The sequence below is a fragment of the Enhydra lutris genome, unplaced genomic scaffold (assembly GCF_002288905.1).
Source record: "Enhydra lutris kenyoni isolate GAN:26980312 unplaced genomic scaffold, ASM228890v2 scaffoldscaffold15, whole genome shotgun sequence".
Taxonomy (NCBI): Eukaryota; Metazoa; Chordata; class Mammalia; order Carnivora; family Mustelidae; genus Enhydra; species Enhydra lutris.
Window position 1 is genome coordinate 1,869,047 of NW_019154099.1, and position 18,625 is coordinate 1,887,671.

The following is an 18,625-nucleotide window of genomic DNA, read 5'->3' on the forward strand; positions in this document are numbered from 1 at the left end:
GGAAGCAAGGGCAAAAATGAACTATTGGGACTTCATTAAGATCAAAAGCTTTTGCACAGCAAAGGAAACAGTCAACAAAACCAAAGACAACTGACAGGATGGGAGAAGATATTCCCAAATGACATATCCGATAAAGGGCTAGTGTCCAAAATCTATTAAGAACTTAGCAAACTCAACACCCAAAGAACAAAGAATCCAATCAAGAAATGGGCAGAAGGCATGAACAGACATTTCTGCAAAGAAGACATCCAGATGGCCAACAGACACATGAAAAAGTACTCCACATCACTCAGCATAAGGGAAATACAAATCAAAACCACATTGAGATACCACCTCACACCAGTCAGAATGGCTAAAATGAACAAGTCAGGAAATGACAGATGCTGGCAAGGATGTGGAGAAAGGGGAACCCTCCTACACTGTTGGTGGGAATGCAAGCTGGTGCAGCCACTCTGGAAAACAGCATGGAGGTTCCTCAAAAAGTTGAAAATAGAGCTATCCTATGACCCAGGAATCACACTACGGGGTATTTACCCTAAAGATACAAATGTAGTGATCCAAAGAGGCATGTGCACCCAAATGTTTATAGCAGCAATGTCCACAATAGCCAAATTATGGAAAAGACCTTGATGTCCATCAACAGATGAATGGATAAAGAATGGAATACTATGCAGCCATTGAAAGAAATGTAATCTTGCCATTTCCAACGATGTGGATGGAACTAGAGGGTATTTATGCTGAGCAAAATAAGTCAATCAGAGAAAGACAATTATCATATGATCTCCCTGATATGAGGAATTTGTGTGGCAGACTTGGGAGTTTGAGGGATAGGGAAGGAAAAAAATGAGACAAGATGGGATTGGGCGGGAGACAAACCGTAAGAGACTCTTAATCTCATAAAACAAACTGAGGGTTGCTGCAGAGGAGGGGGGTATGGAGAGGGTGGTTGGGTTATGGACATTGGGGTGGGTATGGGATATTGTGAGTGCTATGAAATGTGTAAGCCTGACGATTCACAGACCTGTACCCCTGAGGCAAATAATACACTATATGTTAATAAAAATAATTAATTTTTAAAAAGGTAGAATGGGATGCCTAGGTGGCACAATCAGTTAAGCATCTGACTCTTGGTTTCCACTCAGATTGTAATCTCACCATTGTGAGAGTGAGCCCTGCTCAGCACAAAGTCTGTTTGAGATTCTCTCTCCTTCTTCCTCTGCCCCTCCTGCTCATGCTCTCTCTCTCACTCTCTCTCTCTGAAGGAAATAAATCTTTAAAAAGAAAAAAAGAACCCAAAGGTAGAATAAAGACATTTTCAGACACATAAAGCTGAACAAATTCATCACCAATAGACTCACACTACAAAAATGTTAAGGAAGTCCTTGAGTCAGAAGGAAATACGGACCTACACAAAGGAATAAAGAGCACCATTAACAGTAACTACATGGTTAAATGTGTAAGATGTTTCCAATAGTGCTTAAATACTTTAAAACATATCACGCTCTAAACAAAAATAAGATATGGTACTCTTGATTTCAGCTCAGGTCATGATCTCAGGGTCCTGGGATTGAGCCCCACATCAGGCTCTCTGCTCAGTGAGGAGCCTGCTTCTCCTTCTCTCTCTGCCTGCCTCTCTGCCTATTTGTGATCTCTCTCTCTCTCTCTAATAAATAAATAAAATCTTTAAAAAAAAAATCACCCAGTACAAGATGATATTTGCATATATACCAAACAAAAGGCTCATACCTAAGATACTTAAATAACTCCTACAAATCAATAAGAAAAAGACAAATGGGGCGCCTGGGTCATGCAGCCAGTTAGGCAACTGAGTCATGATTTTGGCTCAGGTGTGACCTCAAGGTCGTGATATTGAGCATTGCATCAGGTTCCGTGCCCAGTGTAGAGTCTGAAATTCTCTCTCTCCCTCTGCCCCTTCCCCAACTCATGCTCACTTGCTCACTCTCTCTCAAAAAAATAAATAAAATCTTTAAAAAAAGAAAAAAAGGAAAAGAAAAAGAAAAGGACAAACAACCCAGTAGGAAAAAAAAAAAAAAAATGAGGCGGAAACTTGAAAAGGCACCTCTAAAAGTTAATATCCAAATGCTAACCTACATAAGAAAAGATATTCCACTGCATAGGTAATAGGTAATCAGAGAATGGAAAATAAAACCACAATGAAAGACCAGAATGGATAAACTTAAGATTGATAACACCAATACTGGCAAAGATGTAGGCCAATGGGAACCCTCTATATGTCTGATGGGGAAAGAATTTAGTACAACCATTTTGGAAAACAGGTTGGCATTATCTACTAATACTGAAGATACTCACGTCCTATGGCTCATCAATTCCACCAAAATATACATGCAAAAATGTTAAGAAGAATGGTATAGAAATATTACTTGTCATAGGCAAAAATGGAAAATGTCCAACAGTAGATATATATTTATATTACGATGGAATACAATACAGTAATAAAAAATAAACTACAGCTATTCACAAATGGATGACTCCCAAAAAGTAATGGTGTACCAAAGAGGGCAGACAAAATAAAAACACACTATATGACTTTACTTAAAAATAATTTAGAAAAATAAATAAATAAACTAAAATAAATCTTAGCATCTGGGAACACAAACATTTTCAGATGGTAAAACATAAAGAAAAACAAGGATGTTATTACAATAAAAGTTGGGGTAGTAGTTACCTTTGTGGGGAGAAAGGAATTGGTGATTGGGGAGGGAAATGAAGGGGGCTTCCTGGAACCTGGTAGTATTTCCTAATTCCAGGGTAGTAGTTCTACAATTATTTGGTTTATGATGCCTTATTAAGCTGTACATACTTGTCATATGCAGTTTTTATGTATATAACATTCCACAAGTTTTACAATGCTAAATTAACAACACCACCACCAGACTTCTCTGGGCAGGCTTCTGTGGCTTATGCATGAGTAATGCTCACAATGAGAAGCTGTTGTCCAAACACCAATCACGCACTGCCAAAACTAGATTCACCAGAGAACTGACTTTAAATTGTTTTTTCACATGTGCTGAGAGTTGTCAGGATCTAGTGCAATAAATCAACCCAGGGCAGGAACCTCTGTATTTTCACTAGTCATCATTCATTCCTACTAATTCATTCATTAAGCACAATACTATTAAGCATCATCTACTGCCCAGGTGTTGGGCAAGGTGCTGAGGTTGAAGCTCAGCAGTAAACAAGAAGGCATGATCACTGTCCTCATGGAGCAATCCCAATGTAGTGCAGGGTGGCAGGGGTGGGGATGAGGAAGCCTGGGGATTGGGGGAGAGAATAAATAACATTCATAATTGTGTGGAGTGAATGAACATGTGTTACTGCTTTTTTGTCAAAAAGCTAGGTGAGGATATTACAGGAAAAAGATCACCTGAGAAGCCATCTCTATGGAAGGTATCTCCTCAAATTCTTTAACTAAAGGTTAAACAGACCAGCAAGAAACTATGTTAAAATTCCCTCACTCTGGAGAAATTTGTGGTTCCCTACTCTCAGATTTAGCCCTTTTTGGAAGGCTTCTCCATGACCACACTATTGAAATATCAAATGGAAGAAAATAGGTGGACTTGGGTATGAATATCAAGATGGGTCCTTTCAAAGAACTAGATGCTTTGCTCTAGTTTATCTACAGCCTCTGTTTTCATGTTCAGGGTTTATTTTGGATAGCAAATTTGTAGTTGATTTCAATAATTCAACCCATCAAGTAGCTCCCGAGTACCTGTGTGTGCCAGGCTCTCCTCTAGGCACAAGATACAAAGGTGAAGGTGTCAAATTGAGACGTAAGTGCCTCAGGGAGTCTACAGGCTTTGGTGACCACTGGGGGCTACGATGACGTCCTCTTGAGGTGGCTGGTGCTAGGTGGGAATATCCCATCAGATAATATGTCCAGTCTCAGACCAGATCATGAATTCAAAGGAACTTGGTGGGATGGGGCAGATCAGGCAATGTCCATACACTCATTATCCAGAGCCCCTCATCTGCCTTCTAGACAGGGAAGTTTCCTCAAAAAACCTTTTTACCAAATTAGTTCTTTCACTAATTAAACCAATATTTGGTGAATGCAGCTATATCAATATTTATCATTCCATGGGCTGCAGGTGCTAATGGCTCCAGCAAGAACTTTTTCCCTTAAGAGCCAGAATTCCAGGACAAATGACAAACCATCTTGGGTAGAGCTGTGGTTCTTGCTCAGGATAACACAGGCAGTAGAAGTCAGAGCCTCAGTGAAGGGTTTGCTGACACACATGCTTCCAACACATCCTTTGATGGATATACATGCACACCTCAGCTTTGCGAGGCAGGCTCCTTCTCCTCTACAACTCCAGCCACCAGCATCTTCCCTAGTCCGCATCTTAGTGTGATGGTGCCTGCTAGTCCTAAGCATAGCAGGAGCTTGGCATGAGCCTAATTTATGCAGAGGAGTCCAAGAGGGAGCTAGGGAATGGGAAGTTTTCCCCACTGGGTGGTGCAGGGAGTTGTGAGACAGCGGACAGACTGGGTGGAAGTGTGCCTTGTTGGTGGTTTAGCAATCTCACCCTGAGGAAAAGTACTCAGCAAACTGATGGCATAGCCTAATTTGCAAAAAGCAGAAATAAGTGCAAACAATGTCATGATACAATGCACACACTACCTACCTACCTACTACCTACCTTGCTACTGCCAGCCTTTCCTCTCCAGGTACAAAATCAAACGTCTCCCTGTCTCCTCAGAAACAGAAAGCAAGTACTCCCTTTCCAGGGACCACCCCAGCAGTGTGTGGGAGAGATACAGAGTACATGAACTGCTGGCTCCTTATTACAACCACCCTTCTCCTTACCCAAATAGGCAGACATCCACCACTCATTTTTATCCCCAAGTGAGACTACAGCCCTACTGTCCACATGAGGCATTTTACTGCTAGAAGTGGGGAGTTCCTACAGTCTTCTCAGTCAAATAAGAAGGTCCCACCTTCTTATTCTGGAGGAGCTTTCAGGGAGCAGGGAAATGGGAAATTCCAATTCCTCAGGAGGCCTTCTTTATTTGGAGGGGAAGGGTGTAAATATGGGCTTGTGTAAAACATGCGCATTATAAAGTGTGTGTATGGGGGCGCCTGGGTGGCTCAGTGGGTTAAGCCGCTGCCTTCGGCTCAGGTCATGACCTCAGGGTCCTAGGATCGAGTCCCGCATCGGGCTCTCTGCTCAGCAGGGAGCCTGCTTCCCTCTCTCTCTCTCTCTCTCTCTTTCTGCCTGCCTCTCTACTTGTGATCTCTCTCTGTCAAATAAATAAATAAAATCTTTAAAAAAAATAAAATAAAAAATAAAGTGTGTGTATGTAAACAGTTCTGCTGCCAGGAGACAGTAAGTAAAAAATTGGGCATAAGAGATTTTTTTTTTAAATTTTCACTTAATTAGGTTGTGAGGGGCTCTCTTCTTTATTCCCTCTTCTATTTTTTTCTCCGCATAAACTAAGGAAGAGAATGGCATTGACAAAGTGTTCATAAAAAGGCTTCTTTAATATTTCTGCCTCTTTGGAAGTGCAGCAAGAGGAGAAAGAAAGTTGGTTTACTTTATATTAAGCCTTTAAAAAAAAATCTGATATCTTCATATATCCTGAGCAGATGTGAATGGTAATAGTGCCAGCATCCGGGACTAAGATTCCACCAGCTTCCTCTGTTGCAGCCAATCTCCCACCCCCACCCCCATCCTCAACTAAAACAGATCTGAAACTCAGAAAGCCTAAGCATCCCTGCATTTAAAAATATATTTGCAAGTCATCCAGTGACTTTATTTCCTTCCTCAAAAAATCCTCTAAATTTGTTTTGTAAAGAGGAAGGGGTAGAAAGGGTATCTTTTCAGTACCCCTGTCGTCTGTAGGCTGATGCCAAAACTGAATATACATGGTCATGACTCTTTGAAAATTGTACTGTTACTCTTATAAGAGGGAAGAGCTCTATTCATTGCCTTCTTTCCCTTCAATATGAAATGAAGATAAACAGTATGAGTGGCATTGTATTGGTTTGTTTAAACACCAGTCTCTCCTCTTAAAAATACTGTGTTAATATGAAAGTTCCCTGACAGGATTTCAAATCCCAGTGTGTACCCTGCTGGTTCTGTCTACCAGAAGCCACAGCTGAATGCCAAGAGCCATTAATCAGAAGAAAAAATGGATGTATGGGATCCTGGAAATGGTAGAAGGACTCTGCTTCTCTGCAGAGGAGCTCCTGTCCTCTGCCCCATCTTGGCTCAGGACCCAGCTGAAGACATAGGACCCCAAGTACAACACATTCCCTCTCCTCAAGTGTGGGAGCCATGGGAGAACAACAAGGCTCAGGGAGGTACTGTGACATTCTGAATCCCTGGTGATGTAACTGGGTGTCACCACTACCTGTGCATTATAGGAAAAGGGCAGTAAAGTGTATAATATGTGCTTACACTGGTCTACAAGATTAGACAAGCTCCAAGGACTCTTCCGGTCCATGCCCCACAATACCAAGAGGCATCCACACCCCTGTCAGCTTTGGGCAAGGGCACAATACCACCATCTTGGTCAAAGCCAACTCCAGGCAATCACCCCATAAGCCTGAGCTGCTTTCCTGTCCACCCTTCATATTTTTATAACATTTGAAAGACAAAGTATATGAAATGGTTTTATAAGGTAAACATCTTAGCTTCATTCACAGAATTGATATTTCAGAACAAGGTTAAATTATTTCAAAGTCTTAGATTCAATTCATGCCATTGGTAACCAAATATGTTTGAGAGTTAGTAGGTATAATGGACCGAAGACTATAAGAAAGATACTGTCAATCCTCAGGCCACCTAAAGAGAGCAGAGAGAGAGAATAATTAGAATATCAACCCAAAATATACTAGAGACATCCTTCTAATGTTTTTATTTTATACCTGGGGTAGGATGCAGGAGAGTTGGTGTTAGCTTTAAGATTTTTGCTTACAACAAACATATTTCATTTTTGAGCTGAGCTGTGCCAGTTAGTGACATAATGTCCACACAGTAATATGATATGGTAAGCACAAATGCAGTGCACAGACCAGACTGTGGCCTGGGAAAGACAAGCTCTGTCCATATATCAACGGGAATGGCCTGGAACTCAGGGAGTGAGTATTTTGAAGCAATCGCACATGAATTCACCTTCAGGAGATTAGAAGCTGATGTCACCAGGAGAATGAAGTCATCAGAAATGACCTAAACTGATGGGATGTTGCCAGAACAAAGCCGCACTGTGCAGACACTCAGTTTAACTCCTTCTTGGCTTGAGATTTCTCCAACGCCTTTTTTGGTGAATACGAGGAGCCTTCAATAGAAACAACAAAGCCAACATGACTCCCATTCTCCTTGGCATCAGCTGGTGTTACTTGATGGAAGAGGCTTGAAAATAGAGTCCACTAATTAAATGCTCAAGAGGTAAACCCCCATCTTTTCATCCAAGCATTCTACTCTGTCCCTATGTTTCCCCAGGGGAAAAGTACTAATGGGCTTGTAATAAGTGGCAATTGATTTAGAGTGAATGGAACTGTTAGCAATTCCAGAGTGAAACAGTTGGGCCCCTGGAATGGTCATGGAATAACACTACTAAAAACACTGCCTTTGAAAAGCAACTGGCTGCCTGAGTCTGTCTGTGATCCTCAATGGAGTATTCTATGAACCAGTAAGCAATAAGATACTGGGCCATCCTGCCTCCATGGAACTGCCTACCATCCAGGAGCCATCTTCTTCTACTTGTTACCTTTATTCTTAAGCACCCATCCCACCTGCTTGTTTCACTCCCTTCTAATATCAACCTTTTGCTACTGGAGATATCATATGGCCAGTCATACCTTACGTAAGCCAAATAACAGCAGCATACCTTCAAAAGTTAAGTGCACCACTTCAAGGCAGTAGTCCTATCAACACTGAATCATCAAAACAGGTGAGATAATACCCTGCTGGAGGCTCCTTAGGCAGAGAGTTGAACCTGGCCTCATTACTGGGATGAACCAAGCATCTAGAATTTAGAATCCACAATCAAATGGTAGAAAATAGACAAAAGCACCTTACAAGCTCAAAACTAATTTTCATTCAAGAATATTTTGACTTGGGGCACTTGGGTGGCTCAGTGGGTTAAGCCTCTGCCTTTGGCTTGGGTCCTGATCTCGGGGTCCTGGGATTGGGCCCCGCATCGGAATCTCTGCTCAGTGGGAAGCCTGCTTCCCCCACTCTCTCTCTGCCTGCCTCTCTGCCTACTTGTGATCTCTGTCAAATAAATAAATAAAATCTTCAAGAAAAAAAAAAGGACTATTTTGCCTTCATGATGGTCCTCTACAAAGCAATTATAAAAGAGAAACATCAAAAAGTATAACCTTAATGAATAGGCGAAGTGGGAGGCTAGCTGCCTGTATGGAGTGGTGGAAGTTATTCACAGACAGTCTCTTGCCTCTATACCTCTCACTCTTAATGCCTATCACATACCTAAAATCCACTCTCAAACCATTTGCCTTAAGTCAGTGCTTTTTCACATTTTTCTCATTACAACCCAGGCAAAGAATGTATTTTACAGCAATTTTCAGTACTGTCTCATACACACACAATTCAAACAAAAGTTGTGCTTATGGAACAATTCCTTTCTGTTACCTAAGATGTGCTTGGATTATTTCTACTCTGTTTCATTCTATTTCATTTTTCAGTGCTGCTCCCACCCACTAATTTAACAACCACTAATGGGTCAAGATTCACAATTTGAAAAGCACTGAGATTTAAGTCCATTTAGGAACAGAACACATAAAATACAAATTAGGGTATTCAAGGGAGGGAAATAAGAGGGGAAATCCCACAATGCTTTAAGACAAAGTCACAGGAGACCTTTCAGTCTTCTGACTACATAACTCCTTCTCTACTGAGACATTCTGAAACTCATCCACAATCACAGAAAGATAATATACCCTCCTGGAAAGAATCTAACAGAAATCATCATGCTTGTTAGGATTTTATTTTTGTATTTGTTTTTTTTGTCATGCATTATTTAACTAAGGCCAGTTCAAACCACTGCAACAAAGATCAAAGGGACAATGCCCCCAAAATGGACTGACACCATTATGAAGCTGGGACTGAAGTGGGCTAGTTTTCTGGATATAAGCTAAACTGCACTGATTTGAGTATATTTTTGCATCTACTTGCATTGCAAATGAAAAAGTTAGCCTCATTTTCTCAAACTAAAGTATCTGACAAATCATCAGAGCCATCGGCTTTGGAAGCTAGGATTGGTTTTCAGGGCCACTGAAACATCAGAAGGTTTAAGCTGACTCTATCTTGGAGTATTATATGAGCTACCATGACCAAACATTAAGTCAATTTTTAAAATACAGTAAATACTTCTGGAGCCCTTACTGGGCTTGGCATTATAATAAATTTGTAGAGCCTTTTATTTGGTTGACTAGTCCAGGTGTTTGATTGAACTAATATAGTTCAGAGATGTGGTTATGCTTATTATAATAATCCTGAGCCCCAACAGTCTTCAAGATCCTGACACAATTTGCAGGTTTTTAAAATACTGTTCAACATTATTGTACTGCAACAAAATGTTACTATTGATCGTTCAAATGTACTTCACTAAAGTATCAATAACTTTCAAACATTCAAATTAACATCTGAATAAATGCATCTTCCACTGGGAGAGGCAATTCACATATCTTAAAAGGGGGAACCAAAGTGGTGAGTTTCATTCTCTATTTCCATTGAGACTAATTTCCTGTACACTTGACTTTAGATTTAAAATGAGTGAGAAATAATCTACATTTCTAACTTAAAACTCATGTTCATTTCCTTTTTTGAAGTATTGCACTAGCCAGTAAGAGAGACTCATCCTTAATATTTGTAATATCCAGGCAAAAACACATATGGAGACCAGGTTTGGGTCCCTCTTTCTTTGCTCGCCTGAGGAACACTGATTAAATGCATGTGGGTACTCCAGACAGCATGCGCAGGTTCTGCACCCCCTCATTCCATCTCTAAATATAGCCACCAATCAGACCTAAATGGGTCCACACCAGGGTAGACACAGGACCAGGGATGCCTAGATGCTGGTCTCAGAACATAGTCTAGAAGTGGGCTTTCAGGGGAGCTATGGGAGATTGGTCAGAATTGGGCCAGAGCAAGCATGGGGTCCAAGGAAGGAGCCCCAGCTCCCCAAAACCTGAGTGAGGGGGAGGGGGAGAGGCACAAGTCCTGGGCTAGTATCAATATATTCAGATTAATGCATTCAATGTGACACATGTTACATGCAAAGCCCACTAATGGAACCTCATTATTACATCCTTAGAACAAATGCCTAGAATGCCTTAGAGTGCATGCCCAGCCCTAATTTAGAACCCAAGTTCTAGTATATTCATTCCTAGAAAACAAAATAAATTAAATAAAACCAGACTTCATTATTTTTACTCAAGTAGCATTTTTATTTGCTTTTATAAAAAGCCAATTTCTGATACACTCATTTTTTGTTGCTTTTTTTAAATGGGTCTGCTTTGAGCAAGTTCAAAGATCTTATACCTGATATTACATCTTTTTTTTTTTTTAAGATTTTATTTATTTGACAGAGAGAGAGATCACAAGTGGGCAGAGAGGCAGGCAGAGAGAGAGAGAGGAGGAAGCAGGCTCCCCACAGAGCAGAGAGCCCGGTGCGGGACTCGATCCCAGGACCCTGAGATCATGACCTGAGCCGAAGGCAGAGGCTTAACCACTGAGCCACCCAGGTGCCCCAACCTGATATTACATCTTGCTGTCAATGTATCCTGCCCATTTGCGGAGATCATGGAAAGGAGAATGACTGGGAAATGCACAGAAAGCAAATTTTTTTTAGCAGTTCTATACATCAGAGGAAGGATAAAGTAGGGACTATTAAACCCAGATCTCCTGACATCAGCCAGTATATCATAATAGCTTGTCTGTTAGAGTGTCAAGTAACCCATAGGAAAGAAAACATTTCTCAAACACCTGTAAGTCCATTCAAGGGGGCAGATATGGCATCCTCTCCCACCTGGGACCACTGCAAAGCTAAAATCAACAATTAAGAACAGCTGCAGCCTTGCAACCAGCTGCCCTTGCTAACCTCCTTGGAAGGAGGGAGGCAGAGTTCTAGGAGGGGTAATCAGCAGAAAGACTGAAATTCCTCTTTCTCTGCATTACTTTTTTCTCTTGTGAAATGTGTTGGAACTTCCCCTGTATGCTGAAGATGTTCCTAAGACTGTTTTTTGTTTGTTTGTTGTTTGTTTGTTTGCTTGCTTGCTTGCTTACTAAACTTCCTGCAATATTTTCAAGACTTGTAGACTATGGGGACATCTAATCTTCCATTTCACATAGTTAGGGCTCACAGCTTCAAATAGCTGCAAGAATTCATTCCAATATTGTTTTTCTTTTTCAGTATTTCCTTAGCAATTCGGGGTCTCTTCTGGTTCCATACAAATTTTAGGATTGTTTGTTCCAGCTCTTTGAAAAATGCCAGTGGAATTTTGATCGGATGGCATTGAAAGTATAGATTGCCCTAGGCAGTATAGACATTTTAACAACGTTTATTCTTCCAATCAATGAGCATGGAATGCTCTTCCATCTTTTTGTGTCTTCTTCAATTTCTTTCATGGGCGTTCTGTAGCTCCTCAAGTACAGATCCTTTACCTCTTTGGTTAGTTTTATTCCCAGGTATCTCATGGTTCTTGGTGCTATAGTAAATGGAATCAATTCTCTAATTTCCCTTTCTATATTTTCATTGTTAGTGTAGAAAAAAGCAACTGATTTCTGTACATTGATTTGGTATCCTGCCACATTACTGAATTGCTGTATGAGTTCTAGTAGTTTGGGGGTGGAGTCTTTGGGTTTTCCATATAAAGTATCATGTCATTTGCGAAGAGAGAGAGTTTGACTTCTTCATTGCCAATTCGAATACCTTTTATTTCTTTTTGTTTTCTGATTGCTGTTGCTAGGACTTCTAGTACTATGTTGAACAACAATGGTGAGAGTGGACAACCCTGTCATGTTTCTGATCTCAAAGGAAAGGCTGTCAGCTTTTCCCCATTGATGATGATACGTTGCCTGATTTCAAGCTTTACTACAAAGCTGTGATCACCAAGACAAGCATGGTACTGGCACAAAAACAGACACATAGACCAGGGGAACAGAGTAGAGATCCCAGATATGGACCTTCAACTCTATGGTCAAATAATCTTCAACAAAGCAGGAAAAAATATACAGTGGAAAAAAGTCTCTTCAATAAATGGTGCTGGGAAAATTGGACAGCTGTGTATAGAAGAATGAAACTCGACCATTCTCCTACACCACACACAAAAGCTAAACTGGAAATGGATAAAAGATCTCAACATGAGGCAGGAATCTATCAAAATCCTAGAGGAGAACATAGGCAGTAACCTCTTTGACATCGGCCCCAATAACTTCTTTCAAGACATGTCCCCAAAGGCAAAGGAAACAAAAGCGAAAATGAACTTTTGGGACTTCATCAAGATCAAAAGTTTCTGCACAGCAAAAGAAATCATCAACAAAAACAAAGAGGCAACCCAAGGAATGGGAGAAGATATTTGCAAATGACACTAGAGACAAAGGCCTGATATCCAAGATCTATAAAGAACTTGTCAAACTCAGCACAAACAAAAGAGATAATCATGTCAAAAAATGGGCAGAAGACATGAATAGATACTTCTCCAAAGAAGACATACAAATGGCTAACTGACACATGAAAAAATGTTCATCATCATTAGCCACCAAGAAGATTAAAATCAAAACCACATTGAGATACCACCTTACACCAGTTAGAACGACCAAAATCAACAAGAGAGTAAAAAACAAGTGTTGGAGAGGATGTGGTGGAAGGGAACCCTTTTACACTGTTGGTGGGAATGCAAGTTGGTGCAGCCACTTTGGAAAACAGTGTGGAGATTCCTTAAGAAATTAAAAATAGAGCTACCCTATGACCCTGCAATTGCGCTAGTGGGTATTTACCCCAAAGATACAGATGTAGTAGAAAGATGGGCCATCTGTACCCCAATGTTCATAGCAGCAATGGCCACAGTCACCACACTGTGGAAAGAACCAAGATGCCCTTCAACAGATGAATGATAAAGAAGATATGGTCCATATATACAATGGAGTATTATGCTTCCATCAGAAAGGATGAATATCCAACTTTGGTGTCAACATGGATGGGACTGGAAGAGATTACACTGAGTGAAATAAGTCAAGCAGAGAGTCAATTATCATATGGTTTCACTTACTTGTAGAGCATAAGGAATAACATGGAGGACACTGGGAGATGGAGAGGAGAAGTGAGTTGGGAGAAATTGGAGGGGAAGACAAACCATGAGAGACGGTGGACTCTGAGAAACAAACTGAGGGTTTTGGAGGGGAGGTAGATGGGGGGTTGGGTGAGCCTGGTGGTAGGTATTAAGGAGGGCACATATTGCATGGAGCACTGGGTGAGGTCCATAAACAATGAATTTTGGAACACTGAAAAAAAATTTAACTTACTTTAATTTTTAAAAAAGGATCAATTCCAATAGGCAAGGAAATTTTGTTCCTTTTGAATAAATTTCTTTGGGAAGAGATCACTAATATGTGCCACTTAGTCACAGGCTATGGGACTTCTCAAGAGCTAGGCGGAAAACAGAAGAGACCAGCAGCCGTTGGTAAAATCACATGTGCAAATTGTCTCAAAGGATTTGATGTGCTCACACATCAGAAAGGAAAGAAGAGACACAGCCAGGTAAAGGGAAGGCTAAAATGATGAATAATGGTTGGTGGGTATCTCAGAGAGTGAATGCAAGGAGGAAAAGAATTCAGAGTTGTTCTAAGAGTAATGCAATAAAAGAATTGTCTCCAAAAAGGAAATTCATATGAGAAAACTTCGGATACTGTTGACTTTTATTTATTTATTTATTTTGAGGACTATCTCCCTGAGGGTAATAGCAGAAAAGCCATGAGCTAAATCATTTATAATAAAGAAGGAGAAAGAATCAGAAAATAGATTACTTAGAATATCCTCCTTCACTCCCAGCCTTTTAAGCATTAAAATGGTGAGCTAAGTGAGATTATCTCATGAGCTTTCTCATCTCTAAATCTTGTTTCTGACTGCATTTCTCCCATCCCCTTTTGCCTATGGCCCTGCCGCTAATGGAGGTGTTCAACACATAAACCTGCGGTTCACTCAATTTTCGTTCAGCTTCTCCATTTCACTTTTAAATAAATTAGGTCACCTTATCAGCACAAATTGTGATTTAGAGAGAAGACAGAAGAATAAATCAGGTTTGAAGGCCCTTTTGCTGTGGATGTTTCATGCCTATTTGGGTGACATTTTAGTGACATTAGCTTTCGTGCTTTCTTGTGCTTATCCACTCTAGGACTTGATAGTGTGAAAAATAAAAATTAAACCACTAGCAAAAAGTCTATTCTCAAATATCTGATATCTTACTTATATGCCTAGGTCACCTGTTTTTAAAACAAGAACATGATCATCTGTGAATCTGTCAACAAGTCAGAGATCCTGTCCTATATTTGTTTTGCTATGTCACTACACACCAAATGTCTAATGCAGATGTTTTTGGACCTGAGAAGTCAACTTATTTGAAAAGTTTTTGTTTAAATTTTTAAGAAAGTTATTAATGGCACCTAATCAAGAGGATGCAACAGAACTTAAACAGAAAATAATTCATAAACCACACAGTTCTAATGTTATATACTTCTAGGAACATCCATGATATGTTATTCCTTCTCTTTTGGTTTACTATTATTTCACTCCCTTCTTAAAGTTATCCATGCCAACAGAGGTCAACAAACTTGGATTTCTATATTTTGCAAAAGGAGGATCTAGTACTCTCCTTAATTTCTAGCAAAAGTTAATTAAGGTTTTGAGGTTGCCAAGAGGCTATACCTTTCAGATCTTCAACTATGGGAATATAATTGACCAAGGTCTCTAGTGACTGCACTCTGATATCCACCACCACATCTGTACCAAGATCATGCTTGCCACAGGCTACTCCCAGCCACTGACTAGGTGTGGTAAGCAGTCTTGTTCCCAGGAAACAGAGGATTCCCCAGAGAGACAACATTGGGTCAAGGATGCCCCAGTGGACATCCTGAACATTTCTTTTCTTTTTTTTTTTTTTAATTTAATTTTATTTTATTTTTTTATAAACATATATTTTTATCCCCAGGGGTACAGGTCTGTGAATCGCCAGGTTTACACACTTCACAGCACTCACCATAGCACATACCCTCCCCAATGTCCATAATCCCACCCCCCCCGAACCCCCCTGCCCCCATCAACCCTCAGTTGTTTTGTGAGATTAAGAGTCACTTATGGTTTGTCTCCCTCCCAATCCCATCTTGTTTCATTTACTCTTCTCCTACCCCCTTAACCCCCCATGTTGCATCTCCTCTCCCTCATATCAGGGAGATCATATGATAGTTGTCTTTCTCCGATTGACTTATTTCGCTAAGCATGATACCCTCTAGTTCCATCCACGTCGTCGCAAATGGCAAGATTTCATTTCTTTTGATGGCTGCATAGTATTCCATTGTGTATATATACCACATCTTCTTTATCCATTCGTCTGTTGATGGACATCTAGGTTCTTTCCATAGTTTGGCTATTGTAGACATTGCTGCTATAAACATTCGGGTGCACGTGCCCCTTCGGATCACTACGTTTGTATCTTTAGGGTAAATACCCAGCAGTGCAATTGCTGGGTCATAGGGTAGTTCTATTTTCAACATTTTGAGGAACCTCCATGCTGTTTTCCAGAGTGGTTGCGCCAGCTTGCATTCCCACCAACAGTGTGGGAGGGTTCCCCTTTCTCCGCATCCTCGCCAGCATCTGTCATTTCCTGACTTAATTTTAGCCATTCTGACTGGTGTGAGGTGGTATCTCATTGTGGTTTTGATTTGTATTTCCCTGATGCCGAGTGATGTGGAGCACTTTTTCATGTGTCTGTTGGCCATCTGGATGTCTTCTTTGCAGAAATGTCTGTTCATGTCCTCTGCCCATTTCTTGATTGGATTATTTGTTCTTTGGGTGTTGAGTTTGCTAAGTTCTTTATAGATTTTGGACACTAGCCCTTTATCTGATATGTCATTTGCAAATATCTTCTCCCATTCTGTCAGTTGTCTTTTGGTTTTGTTAACTGTTTCCTTTGCTGTGCAAAAGAGAAATTAAGGAGTCAATCCCATTTACAATTGCACCCAAAACTATAAGATACCTAGGAATAAACCTAACCAAAGAGACTAAGAATCTATACACAGAAAACTATAAAGTACTCATGAAAGAACTTGAGGAAGACACAAAGAAATGGAAAAATGTTCCATGCTCCTGGATTGGAAGAATAAATATTGTGAAAATGTCTATGCTACCTAAAGCAATCTACACATTTAATGCAATTCCTATCAAAGTACCATCCATTTTTTTCAAAGAAATGGAACAAATAATCCTAAAATTTATATGGAACCAGAAAAGACCTCGAATAGCCAAAGCAATATTGAAAAAGAAAGCCAAAGTTGGTGGCATCACAATTCCGGACTTCAAGCTCTATTACAAAGCTGTCATCATCAAGACAGCATGGTCCTGGCACAAAAACAGACACATAGATCAATGGAACAGAATAGAGAGCCCAGAAATAGACCCTCAACTCTATGGTCAACTAATCTTCGACAAAGCAGGAGAGAATATCCAATGGAAAAAAGACAGCCTCTTCAACAAATGGTGTTGGGAAAATTGGACAGCCACATGCAGAAAAATGAAATTGGATCATTTCCTTACACCACACACGAAAATAGACTCAAAATGGATGAAGGACCTCAATGTGAGAAAGGAATCCATCAAAATCCTTGAGGAGAACACAGGCAGCAACCTCTTCGACCTCAGCCGCAGCAACATCTTCCTAGGAACATCGCCAAAGGCAAGGGAAGCAAGGGCAAAAATGAACTATTGGGATTTCATCAACTTCCTGAACATTTCTTAAGCCACACAATGGTCAAGGACACTTCTACTCAACAGAGTCTCCTCTTTCACTTGTTAGACTTGCATGATAGTCCAATGACTTTGCCCAACTCCCTCTCCATTTTTCTCTCACATGGGCATTCCCCCTAATAAAATCCTTACACATTTAATCTCATCTTAGTGTCTACTTCCCAGAGAAACCAGATTAACACAGCTTGCTTTTTCATTCTTGGTCCTTTTCAAAAAGGCGGGAAGGCTGTGTCTTAGTATACAAATATAGGCTCCTTACTTCCTATTAGACTGGGTCACAGTCTAGAGGGAATAGATAAAACCAGCATAGTAGATGACTTCACATTTTCTTTCTTTAAGGGAAAGAATACTATATATGTATACTAGTCCTTGCTCCTAAATTCACTAATTTCAAACAACTTTGAAAGGTGGGGTGGGAGCGGTGAATTACGGTTGATAAGGGATACTAAAAATCATCCTACTAAAAATATAAGCAAGATAGTCCAGTATCTCAAAGGTTTGGTTTTATGAAGTAGTATCTGACAATGTGAATAAAGGTTGATTTCTTCAAGTATTTTTATAATCTTTTGTTCCAACACTAATCATTTTCTGTTATCAGTGGATGAATTGGGCTGGAATGCCATGGAAACTTTTCTGGGTCCATCCCAGCTCCATCAAACCAAAAGTGACAGTGTAGCAGGAAATCTTCTTGGCCTATTAACTATCAGTGGAAACCACCACGGACAATTCTATAGTCTTACCAGAGGAGTTTCTGGGACCTTCGTTCCTATTCAGCCCAAACCTAGCCGGCAAGAGAATAATAGTAATCATCTGTTCTGCTGAACTGCACCAATGCGATTCCAGCTGTGATAGCAAAAGCCCTGGAATTCTCCTCACTTCATAAGCAGGGAGGGTATCACTTCACCTCTTCTTCCCTTATCCCCATTAGTTTTGGAAGAATTAGCAACTTAGAACTTGCTAGTTACCTATGCAATGTTCATTCTTCTTTTTTTCATCCCAAGAAAATCTCAATTTTGTTCAGAATGTGATATGTCCAACTAAAAATACTCTATTTTCCAGTTACTCTTGTAGCTAGGATTGGTCATGTAACATAGTCTAGCCAACAAAATGTAATAAGTCATTGGCTGGAATTTCCAGGAAACCTCTTTAAAAGAGATTTATCTAAAGGATTTTGCAGGTAGAAAAGGATAAACTGATTCTAAAACATATATGGATTATACAATTCTACACCTAACATTATACTCAATAGTGAAATGTTGAAAGCTTTTCCTCTAAGATCGGAAACAAGACAATGGTTCCCTCCTCCCCATTTTTATTCAACATAGTACTGGAAATCCAAGCCAGAGCAATTAGGCAAGACCGAAAAAATGAAAGGCATCCAAATCAGAAAGGAAGAAATAAAATTATCACTATTTGCAAATGATATGATCTAATACAGAGAAAATCCTAAAGACTCAATCCAGACATTGTTGGAACTAATCAACATATTCAGTGAAGTAGCAGGACATAAAATCAATACACAGAAATCCGCTATATACAGTTTCTATACACTAACAATGAAACATGTTAAAAAAAAAAAAATTATCCCATGCACAATAGC

At 40.1% G+C, this 18,625-nt stretch overlaps 1 pseudogene; it reads left to right on the forward strand.

The window, feature by feature from the left end:
* LOC111147167 overlaps positions 1-17,847 on the forward strand; it is a 25,711-nt pseudogene extending 7,864 nt beyond the window's left edge.
* The last annotated feature ends 778 nt before the right edge of the window (positions 17,848-18,625 follow it).